We start from the raw sequence: 15,376 nt of genomic DNA, 5'->3' as shown, positions 1-15,376 counted from the left end.
TTGGCTGGTGTTTTCTTTGGCCGACGGTAACTGGGCAGACCTTGCAAGGGCCTGGCCTAACATGTTTGCTTCCACCTGCAGCCACCGTTCATTAAACTCACTTATACGTAGATTTCTTCTGCAGCTCTGTGCCTTGCTGGTGTGTTAATGGGTAACTCCTGGGGGTGAACGCCAGCCTGAAGTGGTAAGTGCTTCCGCAATTGCAGGAGAAATGTCTCGGCAGCCTTTCGTTAATGGCCATACACATTCCCAAACGTCAGCCCCATGTCGTCAGTTCTCCCACCTTTTCCGTACGTGCAGTGCTCCATTAATTATGGCTATTTATAGTCACGGTGCCCAGAGGCCTCCACAGGGAGCAGCTTTTTGGTCCAGAAACAAAAGCAACACAGACCCCTCATGTGAAGGGCTTCCTTTTTAGGCAGACACGACACAGCAGCGAAGCAAAGCATCAGCAGTGTGGTGGATTACTTTCCTTGTGTAGGAAAAAAAAATATCACAAGGAGGCAGTCTCGAAGATGGAGCAAAGGGAGGTGATTGAGTAATGGGAAGAAAAGGAGAAAGGGAGTGATGAAGAGACAGCATAGGAAGAGAAGAAAAAAGGAGACAGGGAGAGCAAAGGAAGGATGGAAATGGAAGGGTCCAGGAAGGGGATAAACAAGGAGGCATAGCATGAGGCTGGGCAAACAGGCGGCGAGCATGGCCAGCCATCAGCGGACAGCACTCTGTGTCCAGACTCCCAGCTGTGCAAGGAGCCTGACACCACGCTCGTCTGGGGGTGGGAAGAGGCAGCAGATATGACACGGACCTCTGGCTGCATGTGAGAACAGCCCCCAGGGCCAGGTGTGCTCGCCCAGCACGCCTGCAGGGCTGCCGTCGGGCCACGCTTCCTGCCTTTCCTCCACTGCCTGTGTTCCAGCTCTTTCCGCTGGTTTTTTATTGTATTTTTCTTTTCCTCTTACTGGAAAACCCTTTGTTTTGATTGCTCTGCCAAAGAGGTTTCTCCCCAGAAGATGACAGCTCAGCTCTGATCAGGGAAGTTGGACCATAAAAGGCCATGAAAAAACGACGCCTCTCCCAGCAGTGGGGGAAGCCACCCCAGGCTGCGTGTTCTAAATGGTGTGCGAGTCCTGGAAGTGCCTGCAATGCCGCACACAGCAGCTTCGTGCTCGAGCGCTGAGAGCGTGGGACTCACTGTGCTCCAAGCTCATGACCAAGATTGCCAAAGGAGGCAAAGGCCAACTTATCTTTTTAACAGATGCCTTTGTCACAGATTAACCAACTCTCTTTCAGATAAAAACCACGTGAGGGCCCCCGAGCATTGTAGTCACCTTCCTATGAGCACAACGGATTTTCCAGCTGCAGAGAACATCTGGAAGAGCCCTTCATCCTGCCAGGGGCCAAGAGGTCCCCATCTCTGTCAGCAGGATCTCTTCTCTTTGCAGCTCACTTGCAAAACAGCTGAGTGAGCAATGTTAGAAGAGTGCTGTAAGAAAAACCCCCACATTTTTGGAGTCACTGTGCTCCAAGATAGGGCACAAGGAGACACTGAGGATAGAAAGAGGTTTGTGGAAAGGTTGGTAGGAGATGTTTGTTACCTTCTGGGCAACAGAACAAGCTAGAAGTGTTACATGGGGGGGGCTGCATAAGTACACAGAAAAATTAATTAGGGGTTATTGGTGGGAAACCACATCAGGTAGCGGGGAGATGGCTTGTGCTGTTCTTCTGCAGGCATCACAGCAGGAGATTGGTATGGGGCTGGAAGGACCCTCGATCTGAAACTGTGTGTCCGTCCTTGACTTTATACTGATTTGTTGTGAGAGTCTCCACTGAGCATTTGAGACTGCATCCCATAAGAGAAACGTTTTGTGTTACGAGCCCTGTTTAGGGCTGCTTTGCGCTGCTGGCTGCTGAGATCCTACATGACATCAGAGCCAGCGGGGCTTCTTTTGGCAAACCCCAGGAATTTCTCTTCCCCAAGGATGGAGGCAAATCCGTGGTCCACCTGCCATTTGATCATCTGCCTGCTGCTTTTGGAATCCAGCTGAGCTGTGACTCAGAAGATACAAAAAGAACATTTTCTCCCCCGTGTAGTCAGTGGACAGAGCTGTGCACCTACAAAGGATGATTCAGAGCATCTCAGATGTCTAAAGCCCTTTGATTTTTGGAAAATCTTCCTAAATTGTCTGAAATCATAAAGCAGGAGGGAGAAACACAGACTGGGTCACTTGGCAGTGAAAAATAAGATGAAGATTTCACGATTCCTTACATAATGTGGAATAGCCACCTTCCTGCTTTTTAGAGGGATTTGAACGTATGGAATAACCAAACTGGATAAAAATTGTAAAGGCAGAAGCTGTTTCTGTCCTCTCAGACATTAATGCTGTCACTCAAACAGTAAGAAACTACCCAGAGTAAAGCATTCTATAATAAGAGTGTAATCATATCACCAAAACCAGAAGAACTGTGAGAACGCCAACAGTGAAGTCACTCTGGTTTGCAGTCAAAATGCTGCAAAGTGGAGTCCAGGAAGACTTTCTGAAAGCTGTGAAGGCTTAGACAGCCAGGAGTTGTATTAAGCTGCTTGAAAAGCTTTCTGCAACCATGCCTTTTTTTGTCTAGCTCTAGAGTAGTGGTGTTACGCCACACTTCTTCCAGCATTTTGGAACAGCAGCAACCATTTCTTTTTTTTAATTCCTTAACTCTGACATCGTCTGGCGATCGCTGGTAAAAAAAGTAGGAAAGTAGGACTTCCAGAAACATGCAGCCATACAGACTAATTGTTTTTCCATTTGCTTTTCTGACCACTGAGGTGCAGCGCTAGCGCAGCAGCACCCAGACCTGCCCGAGACTGCAAGCACTGCCATAGGACAAACCAGTATTTTTCCTTCAAGTCTGTGAAGAAGAAAGCCTTTAATCACCTGAACTAATTGCAGCTGTCTGGCTTCATGTAATTTGTCTATCATACTTTTGCCCATTACCATTTGAAATACTGCCTTTCTTAAATGAGTACTGTATTACAGTGTATATCATAGAGAGTACATACACATTTTAAGCTAAAGTGAAATTCAAACACCAAAGGACTTTTAACAATGACACCTGAAATGTTTTTGAAGACTGTAGCATAGTAGATTACGTGTGTAATGTAATTACATTACATATATAAATGTAATCCACTGTTCCTGACCTGTTTCATTACTATGCATTGCATACATTAATAGTCCGAATGAAAAGAAACTTTAACTTTCACAACTGATTCATCTGTCTTCTGTGAATCATTAATCCTGAATCCCTTTCTTTTACCAGAAATGGACATCAGGTCTGTCCAACAGACAGCTTAGGTGTGTGTAAGCAAGTTTAGCAGAATGAGGCAAGTCTGAATATAAAGTCTGAAACCCATTCAAATATTCCTACTCTCATCCTTGATGGGAAACCCTATTTCATTGGTATTTATGCAGCATCTGCGCAGTCATTCCACATGCTGAAATGGAACAATCTATAACTGCTTCTTCATAAGCTTAAATCCCTAAATGAAATACCAAGGACTGGCTAACTTTTGAAACTGATGATAAAGTAAAAAAAAAATTTAAAAAAAAATTCCTTTGGTAGATCATGAGTTTAAATGCAGAAGCCATTAGAGACCTGAAGTAATTTACTTCCAGGCACTATTATACAGGCTGTCTCTGTGCAGTTCTCCATGTTAGCTGTCTACATCAGCACCAGCTACGTGAACAAGTGCTATCAAGACAGGACAATCCTTTACCGCAAAGTTTTGGCAACTGAAATTCTTTTCATAAGCACAGTTTTGCCTGGCGCTCCTGACACAAATACAACACCACAACTCAGGATACTGCTTGGAGACCCAATCCCAACATCGGCTGCTAATGCCATGGGAAAAATAATACAAGCAACTGAGACCTTTGGGTTTTTTTTACCAGTTTCCCTCCCATAATGGAAGGGATTGAAAGTGAAAAGGAAAGGCAGAAAGACAAGGCTGACAAAAAATACAGAACGGCTGCTACAGAAGGAGAGATTGATACGATAGGATATGCTGATATGGTACGCTATGATATAATAAAGTTTGGAAGAGAGCAGGTTGGTGGGAGAAACGGGCTCATGGCTTAAGCTGGAAGGGACCTCAGGAGGTCTCTGGTCCAACCTCTGCCTCAAAGGAGGTCAGCTATGGGGTCAGACCGGGTTGTCCAGGGCTTGATCCATGACGCAGATATGACCAGATGGTGTTTGGAAGATGACTAGCACCGGAGTAGTCACTGTTTCTCACTACCCAGTTCAAGGAACTATTCAAATTATCTGATGCAATTTTAAAACAAAAGGATGACTTTTCCACACAACTTATAAAACTACACAATGTTTCGCCATGGTATACTGGCAAAGCCTAAAGTATAAATAGATTTAATAATTAGATTAGTGGAAGAAGGGTCATTCGTTGATTAGTAACCATGAATAGATGCAAGTCGATACTGTCACCCTTATACTATGGTGCTCTGCTCGGGTAACCCTCACCGCACCAGCAAAACATCAACCCTGGGATGTGAACAAAAGAGAAATCCTGCTATTAAGAATTGCTGGCATAGGCAAAGAACCGACAGATTTAAATGTCTGCAACATCAACTATTCTGACCTCCTGAAAGCTATTTTCAAGGCAGAGAAGCGAGAGCTAAGACCATCACTGTGTCTGCACTGTGCAGGGGTTTCTTTTCGCAAGGATATTTGCCTACTGGCTTGCAAACAGCCCCTCCCTGGATGGGAACAGCCTCCAGCACCACACCCCAGGGAAAGTCCATTTTACGGCCCCAAGTTATTACAGAACTCAGATTGGCTCACACAAAACTTTAACAAATACATATTTTTAGCGGCTTAACATGTCCACAAAAGTATTGTTTATGGTGATGGGCTATAAAGCTGTGGAATAACCTGCAAAGAGAGATTTCAGAAATATTACCATCTGAGTTATCTCCACGGAGGTCATGAAATGGGGAAAGCCTTTGAAATGAATTACTGGTTTCTGGGACGGAAAAAAACAACCAACACATTGCCACACTCACATCAACAGCCAAATAAGACCTTTCCCATCACTTGCTCTTGTTGTTCTGTTGTCACAAAACTGCACTATTGATTCAGTCTTGTTGTATGGCCAAGTGAAAAGACATGTGGTACACCGACACACAGCATTTCCAATTTGCAGAGAATTTCAACATTTTCAGCTTGTGTTCAACTTGGTTTTGTTGCAGTTCAAAGAAAAATAGGCTTTCAAAACTTCCCATGGAGTAGAAATTCTGTAAAAAGTGCTTTCATAATACTGACATCAGGAATAATTTAAGAAATAATAGTGGCTGGGATCAGTAGCTGTTGAAAGATGTATTCAGTCATCTTGTTGCTATGGCCATGCAGGAATGATGCAACTCTACAATCTCTCATAAAGAGACTTGCTACAAAAAAACTACTTCATTTAAATTCCTATTCACATTCCTGTGTCCGCCTACAACTCACAAGGACAAAGCCAGACTTAGGATGCTCTTCTAACATCGAGCCAGAAACTGTATATTTTTACATCCAATTTAACATTACACAGTATCTGTAACTCACAGGTCTCCTGGGGAAAATATATTTCAATTTTTCAATGATACTGACCCATCTTCTAATAGTCCCCTTCCCTAACAGATTTCAGTAGATAAACAAAAATGTCCAATTTCTAGTATTTATATGGTTAACTGTGCACACGGAAATTCATTCAGCTTTCTGGCAGTATCTGACAGTATCTGACAAGCTAACAGAAATAAGTGCCTAGGTGCATATGAAAACATATTATCTGTCTGAGCACCACATACTCAAAAACTCTAGGAACTGAAACCAAATGTTTATAGGAACTCACTTCCCCAAGAGGTGGAAGGTAACAGAGCACAGAAAATCCTTTAATCCTTTAATCTGTTCAGTGTTTGAGCACATCCTTCCTGAATATACCTTCTTTCAATACAATGGAAATAAAAACATCACACACTACGTAGCAGCACAGTCCTGTTTGCAAATTTTCTTTTCAGGGTAAAGCCATGAATTATTATTTTCTATTCTCCTCAGATTTTTGGTACTTATCTAGTGAGTCACAGGTTTTGTGTGCAAACATGGATTAACCCATTATACCAGTGGATGCAAATGTTTCTGTTTCTCTAATTTGCTATTAAACACGACATGTAAAGGTCACCATGGCCCTAGAAAAAACATCCACAGATCTGTCCAGGCTTGCAGAATATCAACAGCATCATGTAATCACAGAGTTAAATGTTGCCTTCTAGACAGAACACTTTTTGAAACTATTCTTCATGTGTAAGCAAAGTTTCCTGTTTCTTTACTTCTATTAAACAGTATTTATAACTGCCATTAATCTCTCCTGGCAACCCATGATTCAGCAGCACTGCTTACAAGTGAACACTCATCCAAATATCATCCTGATTATTTGAGAGGGTTAACAGCCAGGTAAGAAGCTGAAGACACCACGCTTGCCCAGTACAACAAGAAAACAGAAATTCAAGAGTCACAACGTGCTCTTAGGTCAAAACACAGAAAGAAATCTTTGCCTTTACACTTTTTCTCTCTTCAAAACCGAAAGCAAGTTCTCATAAAAATAGGAAGTGAGGTTTGGGGATGCGGTAATCCATGGCAGACTTGCCTAGGCTGAGCTCCAAACTGAGAAGGCAGCTTATGGAGTTGGGAGCAGGGACAGGCTGAGGGAGGGACTCTGAAACATGGCCCAGGCATGCAGGGATGCCACCAGGAAGACCACGGTCTCACCTCAAGCTGAGGTTTGCAAGGGACATCAAGGACAGTGAAAAGTTTCTACACCTACATGAGCAGTAGAAGGCTGAACAAGGAAAATGTGGGCGCAAAGCTGAGTGGGGTAGATGATGTAGTGGTGGTTGATGCAGATGGGGATGAGTTACTCAGTGCCTCCTTTGTCCCACTGCTCACCAGAAAGGTCTCCCAGGCTCCTAAGCACAGAGATGGGGATCAAGGACGAGAACATCAGGGGATCAGGAAAGGACCCAGGTGACTGAGAAGGCAGTTCCATACTCATCTGCAAAAAGGGAAGGAAGGATGGAGAAAGTAAAGACCAGTCATTCTTCGGTCCCTGGAAAGCCATGGAGGGAGCCTCTTGGAGCACATTTCTGAACGTGTGGGTGACCCCAGGTGCCACGAACAGCATGGCTAACCAGGGTGAGTTATGTCTGGCCACCCAGCTGCTTCCTACGGTGAAACTCTTACATCTGTGGGTGCAGGGAGCGCCCTGAACGCTCTTCTGTCTGACAGGCTCTCGTGGCCGGGTACCACAGGGGTCTGTCCTGGGACCTGCTCTCTTTAATGTCCGTTTCAGTGACCTGAAAGATGAGACAGAGTTTCCCAAGGACTCTGAAACACCCCCATTAGCAGAGCTGCCCAGCAGTCCTTTTTTAAATGTTACTCCAATTCAAATAGACTAATTTTAATAAAATACAATCTTATTCTTGGCTGTACATTTTTAAATCTATAGTTCAAGTGACATTGTCTATTTTTCAAAAAGGATACAGACAGACCAGAAACTTCACCAACTCTTTCACAATTTGTTTAAGCAATATTTCAGCATTAAAAAAAGTTGCAATCAGAAGAATGAATTTTACTTTAATTTCGTTGCCTTGAGCAGTATGGCGCAATGTGCTTCACTCTGTAACACTTCCTGTTACAGCAGCTAGTGTAAATCACCTTCATTTTGTTTATATTGGGCATAATCAACATTTTTCATACATAATAATTCTACAAATGGCATTGAAAATAGGTGGATTTCATTTATTCCTTTAACAGTTACAGATGACAACAAAACTGACCATAAAAAAGTAAATAAAAATACTTTGATCATCTTCATGGTCTTAAGAAATCTATTTTCTTCTACATCCTGCATAGGGTAAGGAGAAATATTTAATTCAAGTGATTTTCCCTGAAGACTTTAGCACAGACTATAGGAACAACGTAATGGTTACAGCCTCTGAATCTGCAGCCTCTGTAAAATAAACTGCATTTGTACAGAGAAGAACTTGATCTTGAAAAGAAACTCAGGAGAAAAAAAAAAGAAAAAAGAAGAGTATTGTTTTATGAAGGAAGAGTTCAGCCTGTAGGTCCCATTGCCTGGCACGGAGAAGAAAGCCCCCATCCACAAAGCAGATCCTGACACACTTCCCACATCTCCAACTAACCATTGGTGCACTCACTGGGGACTTGGATCTGGGATTATCTTGGTCAGGGGTGGGGTGGTTCTTCATATAGTTGTGCAAAAAACACCACAGAACATTTCAGTACATAATTTTGTTTTCCTAAGAATCTACTTGATCTACATAGGAGACCAGCAGAGCAATGACAATGGATCTGGGGCCAAAACATGTCATATCCCCAACCTGAGCAAGGATTATCAGTGAAAGAATTATTGTAGAAACAGATGTTATGATGGCGATTTGGACAGAAGCAACCAACCCACACTACTCATTCTGGGCAGGAGAAAGGTACAACATGCCACACATGCTCGCAGTGTCCAGGGAGGCTGTGCCATCTCCATACCTGGAGGTTTTGAAGACCTAACTGGATCAAGCCCTCAGCAACCTGGTCTGACCCCAGAGCTGACCTGCTTTGAGTGGGACATTGGACAGGAATCTCCTGAGGTCACCTCCAGCCGGAGTTATCCTGTGACCCTATGTCACAGAAATGGTACTTTCTACATACATCAATCAACAAACACAGTATGTCACTGATCATTGACACAACGTTTAAGACTTCCTGCACTTAAGCAAAGTTATTTCACTGCAGGAGATACGATCTGTGAGATCTAGTAGGATCATCAAGCTGACCACATGAGCAGTTTCCTCACTTACACAACTGGTGACTTAACAAACAATTACGCACTATAAATGCTTTCATCTTTATGAATGAAACACCAGTATTCTTGGATTTACTTGTGTTTTTCCCATGACAAAATGTAGTCACTATTTAGATGCGTTAACTGATGCCGCAATACTAAGTGCATTACTGTTGGTCATGCAGTTATTAGCATTGTGTTAGTTGTGCATCCATTTTCATTGCAATTGGGAAAAACAAAATTGTGGGAAGGTCAGATCCTGTTTTGCAGCAGGCGACAGGTCTGATCCAAACAGTGAGACTTGTTTCCATTGTTATAACCAGCTTTGTACAAGAACGTAATCTGGGGAAGCCTTTGAAGATCAAGGAGAAAAAGAAATATTGACGTTACAACCCAAAGAATTCCTCTGGTGTCTGAGAGCAGAAATAGCAGCCCCATACTGACCAGTGCAAAACGTCTATCTGCCCAACAGGGACAATACCATGTGCGAGCAGCCCTGTGATGAAACCCATGCAAGAGCCTTCACCCACCCCAGGCTTAGTGCTCAGCCCTAAACCCATGCAGAAATGCTCAATATTCAACAGTATCATCAGAGTCTGTGGGTATTTTGCAAAGTTATTAAATTCCTCCTCACTATTTCATCACAACAGCAAACTCATCCTCCCTGTAGAAGCGAGCAGAGGAGAGACAACCGTGGCACATCTTACACAGTCACCGAAACAGGGGAGAGCTGCTGAGTGACAGCAGCTTCTGGCTCATGCATGCACTGCTTGAGTTCAGGCATACACACCACAAAAAGATCAGATACACCAGTAGTACAACAGACAGATTTGCTTTGGCTGAGGGCAGCTACACTTATTGTTTTTGTTTTATGATCTCCTGCACTGTACAGCTTAGGAGTTTCCCATTCTAAGTCCTAATGCCATTTCAAGGATTCTCTGCTCCCTTAGTCCTCATGATTTGGTAACAGACCTTGGCTTTGCAATTGCTAAATCCTTGGATGGAAAAATATTTTGGTTTAATGCTTGAGAAATCAAGATTTGTTGCATACTGTGCTGCACAGCGGCATGTGCATGCAGGTCCCCAAGAGTGGCATTACAGCAGCCGGAGAGGGGGAAATCGCAGTCTCTAGGTTCCTGTAGCAAATGCCCACACAAAAAGTGCGTGTGTGTTCATGTGATCCACCTCAGCAGCCAACCGCAGAGGCATTTCTGGCTAACACACAGAGAAATCTGCAGAATTCTGTCCAAAAGTGACGTTTGTGGACTGTGCCTGAGATATCAGGTTGGCTCCAGCGGGCAGCAGGCAAGAGGCAGCACGCTCTGCTTCACCTCCCTGTGCTTCCCCTCCCATGCGTGACAGGGATGCTCAGCCCTCATCTCTGCTCAAGGGCAATGCAGGGCCATGGAGTCATGGCTCGGAAGTGTTACTGAGGCCCAGAAACTGGCCTCGCACCCTTTGTCTTTGCTATGAAAAGCTCCCTTGATCAGGATCGTAGGCTTAACACAGACAGACCAGACCAGCAGAACTTAACAAAACTGGATTCCATCCGAGCGAGGCTCACAGGCAGCCGTATCAAGCCCACGTGGGGTTGTTATAGAGCTCCAGTTACTCAAGAGAACAAGCTATTTAACTGTGCTGGTTTGCATCATTTCCCTCACTCTGCCCTTCCTCTCAGATCCTTTCCAAGAGGCTAGAAGTATTTCTTGTTGATGAACACACTGTTCTGCACCCTGCAATTGCACTCATTTTGCTTTTCAGAGTTTTTGGTAAGATAGATGGAAGCATTTCATAAAACCCAAATGATTCAATAAGTCCTTCACGTTATGAAGTAAAGTTGGTGGATAAGCTTGCTTCTAGAGGCAAGGCATGAGACATTGAAGGCTATCCCTCCCTTGTATCTGGATTTCAATCAAGTTATTCATATCATTAAATGTCAAACTTGCACAGCAAGTTCTACACAAGTAAAAGTGCAATAAGCCACTTCCCCTATCACTGTTCTTAAGCGGAACAGACAGTATAGAGCAATGCAAGGTATTTGGACCTTTTCAGCAATTTTTGTACCTGGGTGTTTGCTGGTGCTTGACAATCAAATGCGTTAGTTTGACCAACTAACAAGGCTGTGTCACTTTGATTTCCCTAATGTGTTATATAAAAAGAATCAAAACAGGCTGGTTTTATTATGAAAATCTTTGCTGTTTCTTAATGCAAGTTAGGATCAGCTTTTAAATATATTCCACCGTGAAGCGGAATATAAGAGCCAACCAGTACTGTGAATGGAGATCACTGAATAACTAACAGGGTTTAAAGACCCCCAACAGTCCATACGTGTCATATACTATAGTTTGCCATAAGAGCAAACTTATTCTCTCCACTCAGCAGGGTATGGGCAGTCATAGCAAACACCTGACCGTTTGCATTATCTGGGACTGTGGGACAGCGATTCACATGCAGGCGACAGCTTCCTGAAACTAAGTGGCTAGCGCAGATTTTAGAAGAGCTGAATCTCTATTTATCACTTCTGCTCTCATCAGGCAGGAGTTAAAGGTAACATTTTTATTATTTCGGGGAAAGAGAAACAGTTCCTGGACACACTGACTACATGTGAGCAGTGACTAGAAAAAGGGGAACCCCTGAATTTCTATGGGCTGCAGGCGGAGCTGGGTTTTTTAGCCAACTGAGGGGCTGATGCAAGATGCCTGAATCACACGCGTTGCCAGTGCACTATTACTGTGCTGTGCAAAGCACTGCTACATGCAGACATGCTCACAGGGGCATTTGCCAGGGCTGTCAGGGTTTTACAAGCCATCCTTCCTCCCAGCGAGGAAACAGCTGTGTTCATTCACCCTTTAACCTGCTGTGTGTGGGGGATACAGACCAGTGGCGGGGGCAGCAAGCATTGGCTGTCAGGGTTTACTGGGCAGAAAGTACCATCATGGGATGGCGAGCAAAGGCAGGACATTGGGATGACATGAAACATGACATGAAAGGCACTGACATGAAACACTTTACTCAGGTCACCATATGATCTATTCCAGACATACTCCGAAAGAGCATCCTCGTGCAAGAGACAAAAAGGTCTCCAAGAGGGCATCTTGTGGACTGATCCTGGCTGAAAAAGCTGCAGACTAGCATTGTGCATTGGAACACCCACCTGGAGAGGCTGTTTTTGACACAGATCCTCAGATCAGCCTCCTACAGCACCCTCAAAGTTGAAATTACAGAATACTTCCTTGAAAAGTGAACACCAAGCTACGTGACAAAGGTTATTTGGTACATGATCTTTCCCCAAAAAGTTCTTTTACCTTGTGTTTGAGAGATCACCAAGACGAACTATGTCTGAAGGAGTGAGGAAGGTGCTGGTCAGCAAGTCAGACACCTCTAGCACTGCTGAGCTTGTCAGTCACCATATGGAGCAGCAGCCGCCAGCAGAAGCCGTAGTGCCGAGACCCCAGATACACTCTGGAAATTTTCCATGCTTTGGAGAACTGTCTCCTGAAGGCTGATGCAGCTGAAGTGGTTTTTTTTTTTTTTGAGAGTCAATCATTATGAAGCTTTTTACACTGGCCCAGTTGAAAAGTCATCAAGAAGAGATATGCCAGGCCCTTTTCTCTCCCACTGGAAATGGGAAAGTCCAAATGGCACCTGCTCATCTCCTTGTAGGGGCACTGTGGGAGTGGTCCTCACTGGGGACATGAAGTTTCAACCTTTTTCCCCCCCAATCTGAAAACATTTTTCATAGGAGAAAAATTCTCTTATGTGACTCATCAAAAACTTTGTATAAGATATCAATGTTGTAATCCTCAAGTTTAACTCAAAATTCCTGAAAGTTTACCATAAATACAGCAGTGGAGAAGTGGATACACCTTAGCTGATGTTGCCAAGAAGAAGGGGAAAACCACTATTAGCCAGTAGAGGATAGTTGTTGGGAACTGCTGCAGCTCATGCAAACTTTTTCCAATAAGAAGGAGGTCCCTTTATAAGAAAGGTCTTTTAAAACCTTCACTGAGACTGAACTCTGAAATAGAAGTTACGCTGCATAGTCCCAGGGGGAAATGTCCAAAAATGGTCTCATTTCAGTATTTCAGTCCCAACAAGAGGCTTTTTTCTTGGTCTCTCTTCAGCTGGGGACCAGGTTTAGGGATGGGATGTGCACCCCAGCCTTCCACATCCACCTGTTCTGCTATGGCACAGACAAGGAACCCCACAATTTCTCTATGTCTGGGTCCACCCCTGTCATCCTCTCCTTCCACGGGGTCTCTTCACTGAGATAAAAGTTGTTTTTCTTAAGCAAAGTGTGAGTTATCTTGCTGTCAACATGCAAGTGAAAATAAGATGTGTACAGGTATTGATTAATAAGCATTAAAACCCCATAAATATGACCATTTATCTGGGCTGCTGTCTTTCTGGTAAAATCCAGACTAAAAGCTAGATTGAGAACTTTTCAAAACTAAAGATACGTAGAATCAATGTATGTTTTTATTGTAGAGAAGAGGCTTGCTCCCTGTGATTTCTAATACGTAGGATTTTTACCTCGTCGGAGCTCAGATGACACAAGTACACACACACACATATCAACAAATGGGGACACGTTAAGCACAACAGGGAAGCATTTGACTCAAAACTTCACAGCCAAATGTGGGTTGCAACCAACAACAGCTCCCCATTGCTGACATCTACAATGGTTGGGGAAGAATGTTATTAAACTAAAGAAAGATCCTCAGTTTTCTGCAGCAGCTTGCCTTTAAGCTCCTTATTCAAACTGTTTCAAAGTTAGAGAAGATGAACCAATTAAATCAAAAGAGAGTTTGCATGTTTATGGGGCACTATACGAAAAGACATTTGCTACCACATAGTACCAACTGTTGAACAGGACCATTGCACTGCCAATCTCCCGTGACAAGTACTGCACAGATTTTCATGCCTCCTGGACTAGACCAGAAAAAAAAAAAAAAAAGTCTGGCAGTCAAAATAATTCCATTTACATTCCTTCCAGGATTGGAAGCAGGTGAGGAAGAAAGTCATGTTTTAGCAACTTTTACTTTCCAATACCACCAGCAGTCTGTGTTCTCCCTGTCTAACATCGTACATCTGAAATAGCCTCAGCTCCTCAGGCAAGATGTTCACACAGGCCAAACCAATTTGTACTCATTTTCATCCTCTCAGAGGAGAGAAAATGCTGCCTTCCATCAGTGCCTCTACATGCACCAGCTGCAAATGAAGCTATCCTCACTGCAAGCATTTTTGAAGCTAAGGCTATCATCCCTACAGGTCTAGTTGACTATTTAATAATTTATTATTTTTTTTTTTAAATCTTTTAAATTCAGTCCTTCGTTCTAAAACTCAGACTTGGAGGCATGGAAATATATGACAACTCCAAAGCCATAGGGAAAAAACCCAAGATATACAGTGAAGTTATTGCAGACCCACACTGCTCATGATGGAATTTATGGTCAGTAATTTTTCAGGAAAAGACAGTATCTGAAGTCCTGAACTCCCTTTCACAGAGTGTTGGTTTTGGGGTGAAATAATCAGATGTAGTGGTCATACATACCCCAACCTTGTGATTTATCTTGCAACCTCCATTCTCCAGTTAGGTGGCCTTCTTGCACATATTGACATCTTCCAGCCATGCTGTAGTAGAATACAATAAATATCAGGTAGCATGACCCCATTTCCTAACAGCTGGCATAGACAAGTGGCCAGAACAATGAAAACCTGAAGACCTCTCTAATTATGTGATTTGATTCATATACTACATGTGCAGTGTGTACTGAAGGAAAAGCCTCGGTTCTTCTGAGACATTCATCCATCACCTACCTGTTAATCCAAACAGGATTGTCAGGCTGTACCAACTGCACTTCCTAAATTGCTCAACTTGTGCTAGATTTCAACAGTGACTCAAAATGTAGACAATGACTTCTTAGGTGCTGAAAATGCAAATGGGGAGAGGTCAAATGATCCTACACCTGAGTGCTCTTGCCTGGCTGTGAGGTGGCTCAACCTGGCAAAGCCTCAAACCAGCAAGGTAGTTTGGGTGGGTAGAGCATGGAAAAGGCTCGTGGGAGATGAAACATGTCACACCTACACAGTTACTAACTTGTCACAAGCCTGCACTGTCCAAAATAATGCAAGGCTTCCTGCATCAGATTTTTCAGGGACTCCAAATTCTCTGTTCTTGGAAATCCATGGACAGGAACAAGACCACTCAGTCATTTTTCAGCCACCAAAACTAGCTTTCTTCTGAGAACTGAACACTCTGACTGGGCCAGAGTTCTCTCTCTGCTGAGAGCTGGACAGCCTAACTGGTCAGACTGGAAAGCAGAATGATTCTCAGCCTCCCAGTCATCACCATGACAGCTTTCCCAAAACCACAGGCTCTGGTCGTTGGGATCCCCAGTGGCTCCCTCACCCAAGGGCAGGTAACTGGGCAGATTTATACCAAAACTTTGTCTGCTTTGCCCTTGATTCCCTCAGAAATGACAT

The sequence above is a fragment of the Falco biarmicus genome, chromosome 11, assembly GCF_023638135.1.
Source record: "Falco biarmicus isolate bFalBia1 chromosome 11, bFalBia1.pri, whole genome shotgun sequence".
Taxonomy (NCBI): domain Eukaryota; kingdom Metazoa; phylum Chordata; class Aves; order Falconiformes; family Falconidae; genus Falco; species Falco biarmicus.
This window is presented reverse-complemented; position numbering follows the sequence as displayed.